This window comes from Choristoneura fumiferana, chromosome 19 (assembly GCF_025370935.1).
Source record: "Choristoneura fumiferana chromosome 19, NRCan_CFum_1, whole genome shotgun sequence".
Lineage (NCBI taxonomy): Eukaryota > Metazoa > Arthropoda > Insecta > Lepidoptera > Tortricidae > Choristoneura > Choristoneura fumiferana.
Genome location: NC_133490.1, coordinates 3,895,026 through 3,919,334, shown reverse-complemented (window position 1 = coordinate 3,919,334; position 24,309 = coordinate 3,895,026). Strand labels below are relative to the sequence as shown.

The 24,309-nt window shown below is 38.9% G+C and overlaps 1 protein-coding gene across 2 annotated transcripts in view; it reads right to left on the bottom strand.

Annotated features, from left to right (window-relative positions):
- LOC141438840 (uncharacterized) overlaps nucleotides 1-24,309 on the bottom strand; it is a 486,697-nt gene that overhangs the window by 216,830 nt on the left and 245,558 nt on the right. The gene's annotated exons all lie outside the window — the stretch shown is intronic.

Below are 24,309 nucleotides of genomic sequence, written 5' to 3'. Positions count from 1 at the left end.
GTGCACAATGCGATGTATGTCGGCCGCACGGCACTTAGTTCGGGAGCAATTATTTTGCGAAATGGTAACGGTACCCTACCTACTTCCTTTTTCTAAATAAATAATGATTTCTGAAATTATCGCGATTAATACATTAAATAACTACCTACCGAATAATTCGTTTAAGTTTGTAGTCGTGTTCCTATTGTAATTGAAAATAATAATGCTTAAATACACAGACAGACAGTAGTACCTAAGTAGCTTTAAATAAATAGGTAAGATTAACGATTACATTTATTTGCACTATCTAAGCCATACCTTATAAGTACCTTTAAATGTCATTGGTAGCACTTATTACGGTTTTGCGATTAGCCAGCCCTGTGTATCTTACGCAGACAGTGACGCGTGTACAGACATCGTCGGGCCTATGTAGATTCAAAAACGCGAATTTTGTACGGCGTGGCCGCCGTGTGGCAACGAGCTATGGAGAGAGCTATGCCTGGAGTTTCTTGCACTTGTTTTATTTAACACTAATAGTAAAGCTGAACTTCCCGTCAGTGTGTACAGCGTGTAAACTAAGTAACGCCGCCCCTCGTCACGCGTCAAGCGTAAACCGCGGAAGGGGTGGGCAGAGCCCAAAAATTGGTTTTCAGACCGCTTGAGCGTTTTATTAATTGGTTTAGGGCCGGTTTTTATTAACTCCCATTGTGAAAGCCGATTAAGTTGTTTTTGTTTTGCTGCATTTAGTATTTATTATAATACCCGTGGAAAATTTTATCCCAGCGGTTGAAATTTTGGGTTTTAATAATTAGCGTATCAAATAGATTCGCAGAACTCTCGAACTCTATTCGAACCTTGAGGACTCACTTAGCCCGTTTGTTTTATCTCCGTTTCTTGTCGCTAGGGCTGACAAATTTTCCGTCTGTCCCACTAGTCCCATTGGGAACTGGGAAAATATCAGATAAATTTTCACCTCAGCATCAAAACATATTAAAAGGAATAAAGATTTTTTTTAACAAAAAAGTAAAACCGACTCCAAAAAAATAACAAAAATGGAACGTTCATTACTTGCGTGAGCATTACTTGGCTTTGACGAGTTCCATTGGCCATCAACGGTCTTCTTCATCAGGTCAAGTTTACCAAGTGATACTTTCTGAATGTAAATGCTTACCTTAATGCTAAAAATGCCAAAATCGCCATAGGTGTGCCTATAAATTTTGAGGTTTGCCCTCGATTTCCCTAGGATCCCATCATCAGATCTTGACTTGGTGACAATGGGACCACCTCAGAAGAATACAGTTTCTAATAAAAAAATAATTTTGAAAATCGGTCCAGAATTGACTGAGTAATCGGTCAGCATACATAAAAAAAAAATACAAACATTGGAACATAGAACCTAGAAATTTTGAAGTCGGTTAAAAATGGGTCTATATCGACTCTTATAATTGTCGCGATTCATAATATATTGTTTTTCATAGGTCATATTCTCTTAGGTCAACGAGGTATGGCATTTGGAAATCGAATTTAGAATCCATTTGATGCTATTTCTCGCTTTTTTCGTATTGTCAAAGTGGCAGATCAAATTGAATTTCAAGATTTTTGAAATTCACTTAGTAAACCCAGCACTGTCCTTTGCATTTTGAAAAAATTGGACTCTATTTTAAAACCTGCCTGTTTGAGGTGCTGACGTGAAATTTGAACATGAATCTTCCACTCATATTTAATGAAAACACTGGATAACTCACGTCTTAAATCGAGTTTAGCTCGACGTGTTACGGACTAAATCGTAGCCCTTCTTTCCGGAGCAACGCGAATCGGCGGCTGCTGCAACACGCTCGAAACATCGAGCTAAACTCAATTTAAGTCGTGAGTTATCTGATGTTTTCATTAAATCAATGTATGATTTCAAGCCATTCAATTTTCAAAATAAAAATCTCGTCGGCGAACAATCTAGAACTCGTCAACCCTAATCTCAAAGCAAAGCAACATTTTAATGAGATTTCCTCGTTTTTCTTCAACGATTGCTCTAAAGATTGGGCTTGCTAAGTTTATTGGCAAAAATAAATTTGCAAGCTCTCGCGGGATTCTCTCTTTCTTGTTGCTTCAGGCAGTTAGGATTTATAGGTTTTGAAAGGAACAGGACAGCTCTGGTTTCACAAAAAAAAAATGGTGTTATGAAAAACTGCGGCTAAACCTACGAGTATAGTCAACAGCACTAATCTTTAACACAATAAAGCGTGCGTAAGTGGACGTTTGCATTTGGTAGGCCCTTGTGCAAGACCCGCGCGGATTGCTACCACCAACACCATCTTGTTCGCTAATCCTGCCGTGAAGCAGCAATGCTTGCAGTGGCTTGCACTGATGTGTTTCGGCGTGGAGAGTAAGACAGCCGGTGAAATTACTGGCACTTGAGGTATCCCATCTTAGGCCTCTAGGCTGGCAACGCATCTGAAATACCTCTGGTGTTGCAGATTTTTATGGGCGGTGGTGATCTCTCACCATCAGGAGACCCATTGCACTTGCTCGTTTGTCATCCAGTCGAATAAAAAAAAAGTATATCTTTGGTCACCCTACTAAGATACGGGGCAAACCCAATGAAACTAAGAAATGCTGAATTATAACAGTGATTTACTTATTGAACTCCGTTCTTACTGAGTTAACTTTGCCTATTTGTATATCGCCTTAATGTTTGTCAATGGATATGTTTATAAGCCTATTTTAAATGTATGCCATACGATTAAATAAATATAGAGTTAACTTAAACGTATTAGTTAAAAATAGGGTGACTTCAATAGTCAATTCGTTTACTTAAATAAAAGGTGGGTAGTGAGTTGTTGACGTTTGGCTGATCTCATTTGTCCGGAATTTATCAGAATTGACTTAGCTTTCGCCGGCTTCTTCAGTAGCGTCGCTCAGGTAAGCAGAATTCCGGTAGGTGCGTTGAGCGGACAGACGACGCGGTGAGTTCTAAATCGGTCCAACCGTTCGAGAGATACGATGCCGCAGACATTCATTGGCGTCCAACTTATAACACCCCTCTTTGCGTCGGGGGTTAAAAAATAGGCTGTGTGACCATAATCGTCAGTTCTCAAGAGTTCCCTTTAATTTCCTATGTTAACGCTTTCAAAGAGCCGCCAGAGGGTCGCAAGAGCCTTCGATTTGTTTACAACTTAATGGGGAACGATCTACGGCGAGTGTTCGTTACACCGACACGTAACAATAGACAAGTAACTGTTATTCGACTGGATGGCAAACGAGCAAGTGGGTCTCCTGATGGTAAGAGATCACCACCGCCCATAAACATCTGCAACACCAGGGGTATTGCAGATGCGTTGCCAACCTAGAGGCCTAAGATGGGATACCTCAAGTGCCTGTAATATCACCGGCTGTCTTACTCTCCACGCCGAAACACTGTTGCTTCACGGCAGGATTAGGGAGCAAGATGGTGGTAGCAATCCGGGCGGACCTTACACAAGGTCCTACCACCTGCACTTACTGTAAATGTCAAAGGATGCGGAAAGCATTATACAGGGTGTACTGAACTGTACGAAGAGGTAGATTTAAGTGCTATGAACCTATATTTAAAACGAATTGTTAATTTACAATATACTACCAGAGCGTAATTAATTTTTGATATTTTTTCTATTAGATTCTTTTTTGAGGGAGAAGCGTTCATAACAGCTGTCAAGTCACGAATGCGACGTTTTGAATATAACCTAACCAACAAAAAGTTGGAAAACCCCCGACTTTGACACTTCAAAGTTCAATATCTCAAAAACGGCTGACCTAATTTTGATGAAACATGTCTAAGAACCATCGCTAGAAAACTTGCTTTCGAATAAAAAAAGCCGCATTCAAATTGGTCCACCCGTTTAAGAGCTACGGTGCCACAGACAGAGAGACACACATAGCGGTCAAACTTATAACACCCCCTTTTTTGTGTCGGGGCTTAATAAAATCAGTTGAGTTTATTGTAACATACCACGGTTTTGAAACCATGGTAAAGAAGCATGCAATTCAAGTTCACTTATTAACAGTATCGCTTTTTACACGCTTTTTTGAAAAGTGATGACCTTTTCTATTCGCTTCGGTGTAAATGAAGTCCTCTAGTGGCTCCAACTATTTTATTCGGTCTCTGTGAAACGCCGTAATGGTCCTTAATGGCCCGCCCTATTAGTGAACAGGTATATTTGTTAGAACAATTGATTTTAAATTAACCGAAGGCACATTTGTCTACGGTGTAATTGTAGGACTGCGTTGGGAGTGAAACTATTTTTTAAATTCAGATTTAGACACTACAAATTGGCAATATTGCAAAAGTACGTTTATTCTCTAATAATCGAAAAGATTTGCTGTGAAGGTGCTTTTAAATCTCCAAGAATTTTTCTATTGTAATAAATAAATGTCGTTTTTTGAGATAGAAAATTGTTAATTGGACAAACTGATTGTTCAGCAAATTGAAGTGCGCTTAGGTATTAGGTATGTTGGCGCATCGCATCTATTCAATAGATTAAGGATCTTTTATATTACACCACATAATTGCAATAAACTCCGTTATTTTAATGAACTAAAAGAATTTCCTTGCTCACCCGCGACCTTACGATAGCTATATGCCTATGCAACAAATAAATAAATAAATATAAATATCACGGGACAATTCACACCAATTGACATAGTCCCAAAGTAAGCTTAGCAAAGCTTGTGTTATGGGTACTAAGCAACGGATAAATATAATTATATAGATAAATACATACTTAAATACCCAAGACCCGAGAACAAACATTCGTATTTTTCACACAAATATCTGCCCCGCCACGGGAATCGAACCCGGGACCTCAAGCTTCGTAGTCAGGTTCTCTAACCACTAGGCCATCTGGTCGTCAAAGTGTGTGTGTGTTTATGCAGCTCTTCCACCTAAACACTGTAACACAAACAAATCACACAAACCCAACTATCACCACCACACTACACTGACACGTTTCGTACTCAAAGTGAGTTCATCCTCAGAGCAACACTACCATGCATGTTTGCATAATGCTTGTGTTCCCACTAGTTGGACTGACGACATCGCTAGAGTTACGGTGCTTTTGTCCAACAGTGGACGTCTTTCGGCTGATGATGACAATGATGATGAACTATTGTAATGAGGGCTACCGTTTTCGCACTCACCAGTTGGCGCCACTGCAGACAAAAGTCCTGCCTGAAATATAGTGATTAGTTTGTTATAACGGGCGTGAAAACAAATTTATATTTAAATCATATTTAATACCTTAAAACCATACCATAAAAATATTGAGCATGCCACAGTGTTGCGTAGTCCCGTTTTGTTCGCTGAAAAGGGAGGACAAAGGTTTCCGAAAGACAAAACTGTCTCAAAACACAGACATTCATTGCTCCGTAACGGATATTTGCCATAATTAATTTCAGGTATTGCAAAATATTCACAAAATTATTCTAATTATAAATAAACCCCCGTAGCTCACCTAAACACAGTGACATTTGACATTTCGGAGACCTCTCGCTACACTAGCGCCTCTAGCGGCAAATTCATACGAGATAGCCCTCATTGTGCCCAGCAGTGGGACATTCATAGAGTGAAGGACAGGCCATGACAAATCTAAAGCCATCAAGAAAAACCCTTAGTAAGGGTAGTAAGGGCTACCCATCGAAAAGGGTTAAAACGATCCATAAAATGTATGGTCGGATTATTATGATATCCATGGGACAGATGAATCAAGTATCGATAATCTTTATGGTGTTTTGATGCGGGATCAAGTTTGGGGGGAAACTGGAACAAAATAGAAAATTATATGCGTGGGTGACCGAGGAGAGTTGTGACAGAGGAGAGTAGAGACAACATCGATTTTTTTGGAACTTATTTAACTGCTAGCGAGCTCGCAATAGCGCGCGTTTTTTAGCTCAAGTCTCAAGCTAGCAGTAAATCAGTTCCCAAAAATCGACGATGTCACAACTCTGTTACACATAGTACGTAAAACTGTTATACATAGTATGTGCAATCTAAATATGTGATGTAGTTATATTCAATTTATTGTAAGTATGTTTCAAACACAATCCTTGTATTGTTTCTGAATAAATAAATAAATAAATAAAATAAATAAAAACTCACCTCTGTCACATTTCTCCTTGGTCTCCCCTAATGGTGAATTTTGTATTAACAAAAATTAAAATAGAACGTGTTTAAAAGCTGGTAATATCATTAGTCTTTAATGTGGTAGGCAAATTTACAGAGTCGTACCTACGACCCTCTTTTAAAGGTCAAAGTCAATTTAGACTGTTTTCAACAGAAACCTTTCATATGTAGCAAATATTGGTCCTGTAAGTATGGTCTCTATCGATTCAGCGAAAAAAAATTTAATAGAAAATGACACCCTCACTCGCCTAGTTTGTAAAATTTGCATTTTTTAAACGTCGCCCCCTGTCCATACCCCCAAGGAGGGGGTAGGACGCAAAAATTTTGGTAGGACTCAGCAGACCCTCATTTCTAGTGCCAAGATAAAGTTATAAACAAAGTTTCATTGATGTACATGTTTTGCCGCCAAACTGTCGTATTAAGTCCTACTTTACCTGTACTAAGGTCTAACAACCCAGAGGTTTTCAATCTTTGATTTTAACGGCACACTTTTCGTCCATCAAAGTATCACGGTACACCAGTAAAAATAGCTAAGTGCGAGTCGGACTGGTGTGTAGAGGGTTCCGTACAGTATACCCATAATGTATAACATAACGGACAGGGGAGGCTGACTAATTATTGAATGACAATGAGGGCTATCGTTTTTTGGCTCACTAGATGGCGCACTGTAGCGTGAGGTTTTTCAGTATGGCTTTCAAAGTCTGTTATTACGGGCGTGAAACAAAGTTAAGATTAAAATCATATTTAATACCTACACCTTAAAACCGTACCATGAAAATATTGAGCATGTCACAGTGTTGCATAGTCCCCGTTTTGTTCGGAAAAAAGGGAGGACAAAGGTTTCTGAAAGACAAAACTGTCTCAAAACACAGACATTCATTGCCCCGGAACGCATATTTGCTATAATTAATTTCAGCTATTGCAAAATATTCACAAATTTATTCTAATTATAAATAAAACGCGTAGGTCACCCAAAAACTATGAGATTTGACATTTCGGAGACCTCACGATACACTAGCGCCTCTAGCGGCGAATTCATACGCGATAGCCCTCATTGCTAGCAATACAATTGCATACTTACCTCCTATTTTTTAATGCAACCTGACCCTTAGGGTTCTATTTTGAACGTTAACCCCTAAAGAGGGTTTAAGCCCCTGGTATTTAGGGACAGTACATACCTACAGTTTAATTTAAACAAGCTACCTCGAATGTTTTATAGGTAGTTTAGAAACTTCATCCGGGGTTGATTAAATTCCAACTACCTTCCCAACCTCCTATTTAACTTGTTATGCACCTCCAAAAGCAACCTTAGGTGATTTGAATATTGTTGGTTTTGTAATGAAAGGTGCTGGTGGAATATGAGGTAGTGGAAGGAACGAGTTGACTTAGTTGCACTATGAGGGGCTTTATTCAGTACTGACATGTCTATGTTCGCCTGGTCAGTGTTGGCATCATTGTTATTTTGACAGTTTTTACACTTCATGAAAGACTAGCCCTTGCTCGCGGCTTCACACGCGTAAACTATTAGGCATAGCAAATAAATAGAAATCTTCGGCTTTCGCTAAAAATCCCATGGAAATTCCCAAAAGTTATGTGAATTTCACTAAATTACGTGATAATCCAAGTGGTTGTAATTTAAAGCGCTATGGTTACATTAGAACAGTTTATATAGGTACCTATGTATATATGTAAACTCTTTATTGTACAAAAGAAAAGAATCAAAATACAATTAACAAATTTCGATGATATAAAGGTAATCGAAAAAGTTGTCTTAATTTTCAATGTTTTTTTTTGTAAATGACTTTTTTTTTAGTTTCTACTCCCTCTGACTCAAAAATAATGCTTATTTCAGATTAAATCCATACTTTTGTTAAATAACGCGCTTTCCCAAGTATATTGGCTCTTTTTTACCATATCGTAAATACAAACTAAGACATGGATGCACAGAAAAACCAGAAAAAGAGACCAGCACTGGGAATCGAACCCTCCTCAGCATTCCGTGCTGCGTGCTGTAACCCCTACACCACTGCTGGACAGGAATCTATCTTTTTTTACCCTAAAATAGGCATGCGTTTGACCACAATCACGCCTGATGGCAAGTGAAGCTGTGTACTAAGATGGAGCACTCTTGCCTAATAAATGCCCGTTCACCCTAGACTTGAAGACGGCCAGGTTGTAGCGATCAGGGAACACAGAACTCTAAGAACATAAAAAGTAATTTTATTAGAATGTTTCAGATGATTTCAGTAGTAGCCTAAGATATAAATAATGACTATATTAATATAAGTGTAACTCCAACCCAGATTTACCTGAAAGGTCGTTACCAGGCCGGGACCCGAACCCGTCGGAGCATGAACGAGCGAGTGAGCGAGATATTGGGAATAAATCAGCATTTGCAGCCGTCTCCTAGTGAGCTAAACGAAATAAGCCAATAACGTTGTCATGTACAGTCGGACACGCAAAGACAATACCCTTTTTTACAAGCTATTATTTAACTTGCGATGAACTAAATTCTTTGTTCATCCGCGACCTAAAGGGAGAAGACATTAAATTTACCTGTTCATTAATAATAGACACCATACTGCATAAGGTCGCGGGTGAGCAAATACATTCTTTTAGTTCATTGATATGGACCTCCGCAAAGTAACGCCTGATTCAATAAATTATTTAACTTGCGATGTCTGGTAGTATGCACTTTCAATGGTCAGATTGACTTAAAATTTGGCATACTTATGATATAAAATGTTGTATTTAAATACACATACATATATGAGCACATTATATACCTACAATTTTTTTATAGATTATTAATTATGATCTAGTAGTTAATACTAACCTTGAAATTTATTGCAATATCGCATCAAAGCAAAACCAACGTCTCGTTTCCGTTTGCGTTTGTATAAGAAACATTGTAAATTCATACCAGCTCTTTCCGCATTTTCGTATAAGCAATCATCATATAAGCCGTAGGACGTCCACTATTGGACATAGGTTCTCCTCCCAAGCAAGTACTGATGCAAAACAAATAACCTAATAACGAAGGTTTTAATATCTTGCTAACTGTACCCATGTCTGTTCATATTACACTCCCACGCCTCCTTGGTTCGACTGGCACTCTGTTTCCGCGTCAAGCTAATACAGGCCTTATTGTATACGACATGGGACCCAATATGTTCCGGCTTATGTTCAGATTCAAAATAAAAAGCCATATTGTTTACAACTGTTTTTTTATATGATAGACAAACGAGCAGGAAGGTCACGTGAAGGAAAGCAATCACCGCCGCCCCTTATTTCGCATAACATTAATTGTCCTAATATGAATTCGTATAACAGATTTGGCATAACATAATTGTGCATAACACCGAACTTGCATAATTATAAAGAAGCATAACATTTATTTAGCATAATAATGCATCCGCATAATTGAAATATGCATAACATTGTTAACTATGACTTTTAACTGTTATAAAATGAATTCGCATTATTTTAAATAATTTATTGAATCAGGCGTTACTTTGCGGAGGTCCATATCAATGAACTAAAATAATTTCTTTGCTCACCCGCGACCTTATGATAGTTATAAGTTTATGCAAAATATGCGTGTTCAGGCAGAGGTGGAGACCTCCCCACTGTAAGAACACACACAAATCACACAAACCCATCTATCACCACCACCACACTACACTGACTGAACTCGACCTCGACGTCCAGCACATGCTGAGACCGGGACCCGTTGTCACACAGTATAATTCACTCGTACGTTCAATTTTTTAATTTACAAACATTTTTATTATTTTCTGTTTTACTTTTTTTTGGTGGCAATAAAGATTTTTGAATTTTAATTTTAATGTCAAAAAAAACCTCACGATACTAACGCCATCTAGCGATATTTCGCCTGTCTTTTAGCCCTCATTACGATACCATTCTGACGAGCCGTGATGACGTATCAGTCAGAGAAATATAAATCCAGCTTTACCTTTCTTTAACTGTCTCAGAATTCCTCATTTCAACGTACATCCCAAGTGTTATCCTTTTTTCTAATTTCTAATAACAAAGCTCGATCAAGCCAGGTACTTTGTCGGCACAAGTGTATCTCTTTCGGCCGTAAGTCCGCCCCAGTAATTGGACGGAGCAGAATGAGCGCGCCGAGCCTCTCTCTGATTGTTCTGGGCCTTTTTTAATAACGACCACACGAGCTTTGCGAGGATGTGGGAAGTGCTAGAAGGGTTATTTAAAGGGTTTCTTCGACGAGATATAACAACATATTAAATGAATCGTCGCAGTTCTAACTCCAACCTACGTTCCTGGTAGCAATTAGTTTCTGTTGCGGTCGCAGTTCTTATCAAATTTCAGCGGGATCCTTTTGACTGCCATAATTTTATAAGTCATAATGTACTGTTTGTCATAATTATTGTTAGTCATAATTGTCTGTATCCGTAGAATAAGATGGACCCAGGTCCATGTTGAAACTCATAATTTAATTTTGTCATTAAGTAATTGTTTTTCATAGGTAATTCTGTTTTCTCTAAATCAAATATCTAATGGTTCAGAATTGTTATAAAATAAACCTAATCCATAAAGTTCCACAGGTTGAGCCTTTTTTTATACTTTACGATTTCAGGGGAAAAAATTATGACAAACATTGCATATATTATGAGTGTATGAGTTTCAAAAATTATGCGACTAAGCACCTCTAAGTGCGTGAACTTTCTTGTATGTCTATCGAGCTTTTAAGGTAGGCATCAATACAGGCGTCCCTCTCTAAGTGCGCCAATCAGCCTTACGCAAATATACGAGCCCAATTTCTCTCGCTCTCCTCAACTACGGAAGCCACTTCTACAGTCCTCTATCCTTGTTTATAACAGTTTGCGGGGCATCGCGAACGTTTATTGGCCATGAGCGGCCGCCATCTTGTGCAACCAGAGCAATACCAACCGTTAGGCTTCACACTAGAGCCGAGAATGTTCTATAGTATAGTTCGTACTTCGTTATTATGAGTATTGTGGTTATGTATTCGGTTTGCGATTTACCGGATTGGATTTGAGGTGTAGTTGGATTTTGTTGGGCCTCAGTGGGCAGTAAAGTGTATAGAAATAATAAAAATATACACGAAAAACATCAATAGTCGATGTTAGTTTCGGATGTGAGCGTTGTTTTGGGTTTGATTGGATGGTTATAGAAGCTGTAGACCAAAAAGGAGATGACAGGATGACTTGGATGTAAAATGACGCGTTTGATAATAATAATAAATATTATGGGACACTTTAGACACCAATTGACCTAGTCCCAAACTAAGCAAAGCTTGTACTATGGATACTAAGCAACGGATAAACACATATAAATAAATACGTCATATTAAACATCCAAGGGCCGAGAATAAACATTCGTATTATTCATACAAATATCTGCCCCGGCCGGGAATCGAACCCAGGACCTCAAGCTTCGTAGCCGTCAGCCGGTCGTCTGCACTTGTTGTGCAATGTACTATTTTTCAAGATTTTATTTTACAATACAATAACTCTTTATTGCACACCAACACATAAAGCAGTACAGAAAGCACAGGTATATACATGGAGATTTTATAAGGTTAGCAATAGGCGGCCTTATCGCTTCAGAGCGATCTCTTCCAGGCAACCTTTACAATGAACAGAAAGAAGTAGGGAACAAATTAACCGCTTTGTTAGCGTGGTTCTAGCAGTCTTAAAGTAAACTGTGGACGGACGGACGGCAATGGTCAAACTGGGATCCTTGTTGATCCTAAAGAACCGTAATAAAGAGGAGGCCATGTAGCAGTAGACCTTACTAAGATGAAAAAAAAAACAAAATTGCTTGAAGTTCGGAAGTAATCGGAATTGACTGGACATTGTCGGGCCGGGGCGGTAATGTGTATCTGAGCTATTAACTAGAGCCTTAGTGTAGTCACTGGAGGTTTATGGGGGAGGCCTATGTCCAACAGTGGACGTCCTACGGCTGATAAGATGATGATAAGAAAAGAGATAATGAATGCGATCGCGAACGTTAGCGTGTTGGACAAAACGGCCTCAGATTGCATTATTGATGCCGATTCTACCCTATCGATGTATTTAAGCCTCAATTTTGTATAACATAGTATACCTATTCTAAGATGAAAGATTCCATGTCGTTTAAAACCCCATAATACTCAGACAATAACGCAGGTTCTTTACATTTTTCGCATCACACACGCAGTTAACTGTATGTCATTTCCCCCAAACGCGACAACCTCGAAGCGACCTACATTCCGGCAACATAACAAAAATACAAGTCCTTGAGCTTATGTTTGTACATTAGAGGAACATTAAGGACATTGTACCAACATTCAGGTAATATCTTCTGCGCATGACCAGCATAACCTGATCCAAAATCTTACTAACTTACTTCGAGAACGCAGCTCAGCTTATAGTGGTCGTAACCCACGAACGATCAGCATAACCTGATCCCCGCTGAGACCATCTTATTTTAAAACCACAACTCAACTTACACTGGCTTATACGTCCAGTATACTTAGAGCTGTCTCGTTGGTAGAAATAAGGAGGGCCGAGAGGAACCGATGGCGTTCACGGGTCATGTTACAATGGTTGTACCATGTGATTGTAAATATAGGGTGCTGGTTTTTGTGAGCACTCGTGGCGGCTAAAAATAAGGTGTTTGCTTAAAAGATTAAGGAATATTGTTATGTGCATTGTTGAGGAGTTTTGGATATTGAAAATTGTTGATTTCGTGAAGCTAAAGACTCTCGAGGAGAAGATCATGGGTTCAAATCCGGGCTATCATCATCATCATATTCATCATCATCAGCCTTTAGCAATCCACAGCTGGACATAGGCCTGTAACGAGCGCCATTGTGCCCTGTCCTCGACTCGACGCACCCAGCTTCTACCGGCAGGCTTTTGCAGATCGTCACTCCGTCTGACCGGAGGGCGTATTAAAGTTCCCACATATTAAACTTGAGTTTTTCGTGTGCGAAATTACATTTCAAAATTTACCAGGAGTTTTACGATGAAAGAAACCATCGCAAGGAAACCTATACAAACCTGCGAAGCAATTAAATGGTGTGAAGTTTGCAGTCCGCTCTCGGCCCGCGTGGAAATTACGGTCCTAGACCTCTCATTCTTAATGGATGCCTGTGCTCGGTGGAACGTGTATAAGCTAGGCTAAGCTGATAGATAATAATGATGTAATAAAATTTTCTTAATCGCATTCTCCTCGTGACTACAAAAAAGGAGAAGTTTTCAGTTGGTTCGAAGATTCAAATTTAAAACAAACTATTTAGTGAAGTGAACACACAACCATTCCCAAATGAAAAAATAACGTAAATGATGATATGATAATTTTTATATATACCTAATATATTGTTTTTGTTTTCCTACAATAATTACGCGTTCAGTACGTGGGTGCATACTCACCGGGGTTCAGCTGATAACCAGCGCTGCAGTTCTGGCTACAGGGCTATGGCACATGCTGAGCTGAGTCCTTTTGGCATCACACTACAGCGCAACATCTCTAATTTCTCTCTTCTGCTATTCATGTTTTTACTGTATTTTTGTTGTGATGTAGTGTGTTTTTTATGTCAATAAATGTTGTGAGTTTGAGTTTGAATAAAGTTCCTACGTTAGAACATATGTGTCGCACCAACTTAGCTGTCTTGAACTGTTGCTAGAGACAACAGGTTAAGAAGCAGTTCGCAAAATCAACCTCCACAAAACGCAAAATTAAATAAATTAACTCCCACTATACTAAGTTTAACATATAAAAAGCTTTCAAGCCCTATGTCTCCGTCTGACCACGTTTTCACTTCATTTGAGCGAGACGCAAAATGTGCACCGTCACGCTCTAATGAGGCTGCGGCGTAGACAGCGACATATTATATATTAGGTTAGTTTTGACATCACCATATATCATAGTTCCATTATTAAGAAATTCTGAAATATTGACGGGAAAATTTGCTCACACTGGCGAAAATCATTTTTACTTTTTACTAGCATCTGCTCGCGACACCTGCGAAGAATTTGTTTATGGCTTTCCCGCGGGAACTATGCAATTTTATGGGATAGAAACTATCCTGTAATATGTCCTTCCCTGGAAGTATCATCTATGGAAAAAGCGTGAAGAGGTAACAGACAGACAGACACTTTCGCATTTATAATAATATTAGTAAGGATAGCACAGTAAGTTTAGAAAGTAGGTACGGATAAAAAATACCGTAACTAGAATACATTAAAAAAAAAAACAGAAAGGATAAAGCTATGCTTCAGGAACGTTTTATTTTTACTTGGAGTGTGTGTTGAATTCGAAAAATACTGTCAAATTCGACTACATCGAGGCAAAATTACACGAAATCGGCACGAGAACACATATCGAGTCAAAATTGAAAATTGTGCCACTCCCTTTTACCCCTCCCCTTATTTCTAGTGGGCGAATAAAGCTAAGTTTTACGCTATTTTTTATTGTGTCTTAGTGGACATCAAAGCTATTTAATTTCTAAATTTTTGAAAACGTTAGTAAATAAATGTGTCAGCCATCTCCGTCTATTCGCACAAAACAAACAGAGACGGCATCACATTTATCCGTCAAATAAATTTAATCAATGGATGGTGAAACGAGGGTTAGTCTTTTTTGTTTAGCCTGATAGGTCTAAAGTAAAGGTTCTAAAAATACGTCTCAGTAAAGAAGGTAAAGAGCTTTTAAGCCTATAAGTAAGAGCCAAGTAATTAGACGAGTCTTTAAAATAAGGCTAAAATGCTATTCTTTTGGAACAATACCCGTACTCAAAACGCGAAAGAGTAACCCGAACTAACCTCCAGCGAAATACCGAATTCAAAACGTATTCCTTTGATATTTAAATCGAGAAGTAATGCAATGATCCCCAAGGATTTTCCTTCACTCTTAGACGTTTTAGTTGCGAATTGATTTTCACATTGGAAGGGGATTTTTAAAAATTCCCGCCACTCGCTTCTACGCCATTTGGACGGTTAAGTAAATCAGTCGATTCAATTTCACTGAGAAACGCTGAATAATGCTGAAGAAAATATTATTTCGAATGTATAATCTTACTAGTTTTTAGCCGCGGCTTTGGTCGCGTGAACCATCACGTCTGACATTCCAGTAAATTCTCATAGGAATACCCGAAAATTAAAACATACTTCTCATTCAAGTTGCATGAAAAACACCCGTAGAAAAGTTCCTATATTTGGCAGTTGAGATTTCAATGAACTAAAAGAATTTCTTTGCTCACTCACTCACAAGATACGCGTGGTCCTGCAGTTCCTCCACCTACAAACTGTAAGAACACACACAAATCACACAAAACCATCTACAAGTATCACCACCACCACCACACTACAGACGCGTTTCGAAATCAACCAGAGCTCATTTTCAAAGCAACACAACAGTACCCCATCGACTAACAAACCACAACCAACGTTGTAATTTGAACTGTAACTCCCTTTCTCAAACAAAACTACCCACAAAATATTAATACATTTTATTCGTCCTATATAACTACCCTGAATTTTTATTTATTAACTGTAAAGGCGTGGTTTATTAATCCTAACTGTTATTGCTGAAATTAGACCCAAGCCGTTGTAAGTAAGGGAGAAGATATTCAAGTTACCTGTTCATTAATAATAGAGCCCATACTGTTGTACCTAATTATTTCCATGCATTCCGGAACATCCAGACAAAACACTTTGCCGCAATAATGTAACACTTAAAAAAATCCAACAACAACAACAACAGTATACAACAACAGGTACAACAGTAGTGTGGTGTGTGGTGTAGTGTGGTATGATGTATAGTGTGGTGTAGGTAGGTAGGTTGAACTATTCAAAATGAAAAAAATAGAACCAAAATTATAAAAGAATATGGTACAGCGACAGTGGCACGGTGTGGTCCATTGAAATGGTCGGTTGACCTGGTTAAAGCCGCGGGTTCACGGTGGATGAAAGCCGCTGCCAACCGAAGCACCTGGAGGTATATGGGGGAGGCCTATGTCCAACATTGTACGTCCTACGGCTGAGATGATGATGATGATAAAGCAAGTACCTAAATACTCACTCAGTAAAAATTAAAACTTTTCTACTCGCCATTTTAAAGTGCAATGTCACTATCAAAGCTTTTAATCAGTCTCGGTTTAATTTAAAATATTAAAATAGTTTGTAAAAACGAATGAGACATTTCGCCAAAATTGACTGAATTAATAATCTGAAAAAGCTGCTGGAATTTATTCGTTATTCCAAGAATGTTTAATTTTATAGTTCCACGTTAACTTAAGTGGAATTGTTTCACTTCGGTGCCATTAAGGGACGCTAGAATTAACGGTATTGCTTTCATTTGAGAAAAATTCAGGAGCGGTATATTTTAAGGGTTGATGATGATGAATCGATTCTTGGTAGGTCGGCAATGCACCAGTGGCTCCAACAGTAATGGGGATGTGTCTAAAGCCGAGTTTAGACTTGCAAGAAAAATCGTGCAACATTGCGAGGCCGTAAAGCCAACGGGTTTGTAGTGGTCAATCGAGCGCCGCAATGTAATGCAACTTGCACGATTTTTCTTGCAAGTCTAAACTCGGCTTAAGGGATAGGGAAGGGTTTTTTTTTGTTGTCGGCAAGTATGTGATGTTGAACATGAAACTACCGTGAGACTCACTCATATTAAATGATATTGTAACGGATAACTCACGTCTTAAACCGAGTTTAGCTCGACATTTCCTGTGACATGTGTTCCTGAGAAAAAGGGCTACGAAATAGCCCGAAACATGTCGAGCTAAACTCGGTTTAAGACGTTATCCGTTACAATATCATTTAATATGTGATGTTGATGTAAGTATATATATGTATCGGATACTTGTAATGCTGTTGTTATGGCAGCGCACCTACTGTAGTTTTAAGTAGGTAAGTAGGTACTTAAGTATAATAACATCATCATCCAGAATTACGTCCCACTGCAGGGCACAGCCTCCCCTCAGAATGAGAGGGCTTGGCCATAGTTCCCACGCAGGCCCAGTGCGGTAGTATAAGTATAATATACTTCATATTATTATGAAAGTGAATGAAAGTGTTTAGTTTAATTTTATTTTGTTTTATTTGTATACCTAAACTTAACTACCTAATTTTAGTACTTAAATAGATTTGTCTTATGATGCGAGCTTGAATGAATTGATTATTTTTTTTGTGTCATTAATATAATTTTGCTTGTTGACTTAGAATTGTATGTATTTAATTTGGACATATATTTCATTTAATTGTGATTTTGTAACTTTATATGTATTATTTATAATCAGAAATAAACATAATTTAATGTTTAGTAAGTATATTAGTTAAGTTAGTTTTTAGTTTGGTCGGAGACTGGAAACCAGCGACCTCGCTGAGTCTCATTTCCATTTTACCACACTTAATGTTATCTGTCTGTATATTGTTATTAATATTTTGTAATGGGGTGATCACTTACCATCAGATGAATGGTGGGTGAATGGCAATTCAAAGTCAAAGCCAAAGTACACATACAGCCGTGGTATAGTAGTTTCACCAATGGCCTCTCAGGTTGAGGGTTGTTGGTTCCCACCCGGACTAGAACCTCTTAGATTTTCGGTATTTAAATGCTTACCTTTGAAATTTACCATGAGCTTTAGGCTTTCCACCAGAAATGTGCGAGGATGTATTGCGAAGAATGTGTTGTTCATGAACCAATAGAAACGCTACATTTACCTATCCTCGCTCAGCATATCTCTGGTGGAAACAGATGTGCGGAGCGAGGCGAGGTAAATGAAGCGTTTCTATTGGTAACAATGAAAAACATATTCCTCGCACATCTCTGGTGGAAACGTAGCCTTAGAATAGAATATAATGTTTAATTGTTGTTAAGGTGTTCTTAGGTGGTATGTATTGTGACAATAAAATAACTTATTCTGCTATTTGTACTAAATAATACTAGCATGCAAATATTTGGGTATTATTAAAACATATCTTTGAGAGAATTCTTTCACATTGTAATAACATTTTTGAATAAGGATCTTAATTAGTTCATTTTTAAATCTATTTAGAGGTAGCTCTTTTAAACTTTTAGGGAACTCATATTAAATATCATGACCCGGATAACTCACGTCTTAAATCGAGTTTAGCTCGACATGTTTCGGGCTAATCCGCAGCCCTTCGTCTTCGGAGCAACGCGACTTAGCGGCTGCTGCAACACGCGCACTGCGCGCCGCCGCTGAGCGCCGCTGAGCGGCGGCGCGCAGTGCGCGTGTTGATGAGTGAGTCTCACGGTAGTTTCACGTTTTAGGCAACTTATTTTTAAAAATCTTTATGCACATGCTAAAGCAGTGGTTTGAATATGTTGTCCTAGAAACGTGGTCATAAACCAATCGCTCAAAATGTCGTTGTACCTACTCTTTTTGAATTACAGCTTACGGTGGTTTACGTCTTTTAATAATAATAAAAAACTTACCTAAAGAGAGTGCATTAGAAACCGTAACATCATTAATTCCGTCAGCTTACCTGTAATCAAAGAAACGCTTATTAAAAAACCGCAACAAAGCGACCCAAAGCCCAAAGCTTTGATAATTGATTTCGCCTCTGTGGGTCAGGTTAAAGGGAAATGTATGAAAAAATATGTATCCAGGGTCTCAGTACAAAGCATGTCACATGCAAATGCGAGCGTAGAGCGGACGCTGGCGGGCCTAGAGAGCGAGGCGGCGGGCGGAGTCATAAGCGGGGAGCGGATGAAATCAAAGTTTTGAAATTATGACAATGTCAATAATCAGGTAAATCATTCGCAAATCGAAAGCATTCCTACTCATATTACAAACTAAAAGCGGCAGTTTTTTTTTTTCAATTTCATGAGTCCATGACAACCCAGCGATTGAGATTTTAAAGTTTTTTACTGATTCCGTGGCAATTTTTTGATAAAAATAGCCCATTTATTAACCATACGTTCAGCTATCTACACTTCAATTTGTTAATGTTTGTTAATGATCCTATAAACAAAGAAAGAAAGATTTTTTTGGTTTCATCAGTACCACCACCTAGGGATTTACATAAATTATTAAACAGTCACTTCAGTCAGTCAGTATTATCCAATGTCTACCTAAATAAAAATAGTTTTTTTTTCGAGCAGTCGTTTAAAAATACTCTCGGAACTTAAGTCTGAAAACAAACTCAACTCAAGTCGTAAATAAATCAAGAATTCAATAAAAAAAACTTTTTTAACTCGCTATCACAGACACCACGCCCTGTCCAAGGGTTTCAATGGCGGGGTCCGAATTTAAATTTCAAACGGGCGTATACTGCAAAATGCAAAGTGCCATCGACGCCTATCGGCGCCAACAAATCGGCGGGGCTTAGGACTAAGAGGAACGGTAACGACCACAGAACAGTACTGAGATAGACGGTGCAAATTTATTGCTTCTCTACTACAAACCGTGTACTACAGCTAAGGCTAAACGACACACAAATCTTAAGAAGCAGACCCCGCCTTCTATCACACATCAAATACAGCAAATTAGAGAGAAGCAAGTGTAGTTCAATGATATGGCCTGAAACAATAATTGTATTGTAATTATTGCAAATCTATGTATGTCTGTATATGTGCGTAAACTCATTAAGTACAAATATACCAAACAAAAATACAATTATTATTATTGCTGAGATGTTGACTTATTTTTTGTGCTCGGAGTGAGTTCACAAGGGTTGCATTATTTAAGATATCTTACTGTATTTTGGTTTGGTTTAAATTATAATTTTATGGTTCATTATAGCATAAGGCAATGTCTGTAATGACAATTGTTTTGAATGTTAGAGAAAAGAAATAGAATTGAACCACAATCTCTGTAATAACCTATTTTTTAACCGAGGTTCTATGTTCCAATGTTCGTATTTTTTTATTTTTTTTATGTATGTTCAGGCTGTTTAGCCATATAGGGTCGCGTGCGCGTCGAGAAATCTTATTATTAGTTATTAGTTCCGTGGTTTTCTCAGCCTATTTCCTTGCATAGCCTGGAGCATTATTTTTACTGACGTTGCATAGGAGAAAGAAAAACAATACAATACAATAACTCTTTATTGCACACCAATACAGTAAACAGTACAGAGAACACAGTATATATATAGATAAAAACGTTACACGCACTTACTTTTTTTTCTCTCTTTTGAGTATTTCTGTTTTTTCTCTTTACCGCACGTAATTTTCACTGTCTGCTTATCCTCTATATTATAGCAAAATGTCTTATCTTAACTTTCCCTTCCCTTTTAGGGATAAGCTCGCCTTTGTTCACCTCTCTGTGTGTTCGTATTTTTATTTTTATGTGAAATAAAGAGTTTACATACATACTGAGTCTACTTCGACAGCACGTCTGTGGAAAATTTGAAGTGGTAACGTGTTCTGTATTCTAAGTCCGAGAATCCTCAAGTCGATTTCGAATTTTGTCGAAAATGGCGTAGAAATTCTAAGTTAGAATTTTTATAGCCGTGAAATGGATGCAACTGACAACATTTTAATATAGGGGGGTAAATTGCTTGAGCCACAGTTCCCACGCGGACATAATGCGTATTGGTAACTTCATACACACCAGTGAATTTCCTCTCGTTTGTGTTCAGGTCTCCTCACGACGTTTTCCTTTATCATAAAGTTAATAGTAAATGTCAAATGTAATTTTACACACATCATCATCATCATCATCAGCCGGAAGACGTCCACTGCTGAACACACACTCCCCCTTAGTCACAATCGCAATGAACGACAACTCGCCACCTGCATCCACTGGTTTCCTGCACCGGTGGTCGCCACTCGAGGACTTTTCTCCCCCAACGGTTATCTGTTCTTCGAGCGATTTCACACATAAATTCAGAAAAACTTAATGGATGAGCCCGGGCTCGCACCCAAGACCCTCTGTTTGTGGGGCCAAAGGCCAAACCACTAGGCCACCACGGCTTTTTCCACAGAACAAACCAAGGCCACCAAGGCCACTATTTTACACGGAATTTCGAAAATTACTGTGTACAATAGTAGTAGTATTAGTGTGTGTGTGTGTGTGGGGCAGATATTTGTGTGAATAACACGAATGTTTGTTCTCGGCTCTTGGATGTTTAATATCTATTTAAGTATGTATTTATCTATATAAGTATGTTTATCCGTTGCCTAGTATCCATAGAACAAGCTTTGCTTAGTTTGGGACTAGGTCAATTGGTGTCAAGTGTCCCATGATATTTATTAAATTTATTTATTATTTATTTAATGTTAAAGGTAGGAAGGTAATGATGATGATGATGATGAACGTATTACTAGAGAAATGTCACTGGAATGAATCTTAGGAGGGTCGGGACCCTCTGACGGACTGAGGACAACAATCCGAAACAATTAGGAGACCTTACTAGCTAGGGTTGCCTCAAACTACGCAGCACGTTAACTTTAGTCCATCTCGTTGGTGGACGTCCTACGCTGCGCTTGCCGATCCACGGTCTCCATTCGAGAACTTTTCGGCCCAACGGCCATCTGTTCTCCGTGCTATATGGCCTGCCCATTGCCACTTCAACGAGCTAATCCGCTTGGATATGTCGGTGACCCTTGTTCTTCTACGTATCTTCTCATTTTGATTCGATTCCGTATAGAACCCCGAGTATACTCTCTCCATAGCTCGCTGAGCAGCTTGTTTATGTAAAATGACACAATTTAAGTGTACAGGTGTCAGTTTTGTTAGTGAGCGTGCATAAATATCTGATACGTACGACTCTATTTCTAGGGTCTGTAGGACGCGTCAGATATTTTTGCACGCTCCGCTGTGGCAGATATTATTGCAGGTAAGTAGCACTGGCCGAAGAAATCACTCTTTGCAAGGTTCTAAACTGTGCATCTAATTTAAAAAAAAACCCTTGGAATCTGTGCTACTTAGTGTCACTCTTGGAAACCAAGAGAGTAAAGTTGCCACACCAAAACAAAAATTAAAACCCAACCTACCCAACAGAAAGTTGGTAAACGCCAGACTTTGTCGCTTCAAAGTTCAATAACTCAAAAACGGCTAAAACGATTTTGATGAAACATGTCTAAGAACCATCGCTAGAAAACCTGATTACAATTTAAAAAAAAACGCATTCAAATCGGTCCTCCCGTTTAAGAGCTACGGTGCCACAGACAGACACACGCACATACAGAGACATACAGACACACATAGCGGGCAAACTTATAACATCCCTCTTTTTGCGTCGGGCATTAAAAACATATTTCAAGACAGGCAACCCTGTTCGCACCCGGTTGAGACGAGTGTCGTACAGTTTGATAACTTTGATAAGACTCGGTCGTAGGTAGCGGAGCGTTTTGGGTTAAGCAAACATGTTCAAGTCACAATGTGTATATAAATAAGTATGTAAATGTGTGTAATAATAGCACAGGAATAAATAGGCGAGACTCCTGGATACATTGTGTTGTATTTAAAGCATCCGATGCTTTTGTACGGCCGAGTTCATAAAGTGTGAAGCAACATTTTTGCTCAAAGTTTATGAACCGACTGTATCTAGCTGTTCTGATTTGAGTTTGAATCAAATGTTTTATTTTACTTGATTTACGTGGGTATGGGGAGACCGAGACAGTTGTGGCAGAGGAAAGTACATACAATACATACAATACAATACAAATATCTTATTGCACACCATAAAGAGTACTTATATATTTTTGAGGTAGATACTTATTAACATTTGTACCTAGTGACACGTCGATTTTTTAGAACTTATTACTGGTAGCTCGCAATTCAAGCATCAAACACGTGCTGTTGCGAGCTTACTAGCAGTGAGTCCATCCATCCATCCATCCCAGCCTATATACGTCCCACTGCTGGACACAGGCCTCCTCTCAGAACAAGAGGGCTTGGGCCATAGTTCCCACGCGGGCCCAGTGCGGATTGGGAACTTCACACGCACCATTGAATTGCTTCGTAGGTTTGTGCAGGTTTCCTCACAGCGAGCGGTTTCCTAGCAGTGAGTAAGATCCCAAAAATCGTCGATGTCACAACTCTCCTCTGTCACTCGCAACCCTCCTCGGTGTCCCATACATTTTTATTGACATGGTAGAAGATTGCGTTACAGTTTCCTTCCAGGTTATCTTGTAGAAGTATACAGGACGTCTAAAAGAATAATCGAAAATTACATCAAATTCTACAACAAACGAAACGCTCAAATTAACCCGACTTGTGTGGCTTTTTTACTCTAACTAACCGAATGAAGGTTTGTTTTTGTGCCAAAATGTTCTTTTTTTGCTATAACCGAAGTTTCGATTTTGGCTCTAATTTCGGGCGAAACCCAAACTTGAATGGACACATGTCTAAAAATAAAATAGTTGAATAAAATATCGGTGGTCCGTCCTTTTATGACATATTTATGTAGGTATGAGCCTCTAATTCCTGTGGGTGGTATAAGACAATTATTCCGCTATTCCATTTTTCCTCGAACAAGCACTTCACTGAGCCGGCGCGGACTCGGGCGAGACGAGGGCGAGTTCGGGCGGCTGTGCCGAGCGCACACGAAGCAAACCGAATGCGATCTGAAAGCACAATGTAGTACCTAAACAAGTTTCAAGCCCGACCGAAAGGATCGGCAGTTATTTGGTCGGAAGTAGTAGTCGAAACGGAAACCGAACCTCCGGCCGAAATATAATTATTAAGCCGAAGGCATACAACTCAGCTGGGCAACTGTAGGTACGTGTCACGCATGTAAGTATTTAAAAAGTAAATTCGGCCTAGCCAGCCATATCAGAGCCCAAAATAAGACGTCATCTATACAATACTTTTTAGGGTCTCCGTCATCGAAATCGATCAGGAGAACTATATTAAGCCAACCGAAATTAAAACTTCGGTCAGACACTAACCAATCGACGCCGAAACTCACCAACACCGAATGTACAGTCGGACACTACCTGTCAATACCCTCGAAGGTCACACGTACAAGCCAATTAACTAGCAAATCTGACCCTCGTCAGACGGAGGAAATTACCACTAAACCGCCCTCTTGGCCCTTGATGAAAGGTTTTGTTTAAGACGGGCAACACCTTAGGGCTTGAAGTGACATGTACGTAGTATACAGAAACATGTTATTTAAGTTTTTAACGGCTACGAACCCGAAGGGTTCACACGGAACTCTATTAATATCGCTAACAATAAATAATAAGCCATTTATTTCTGT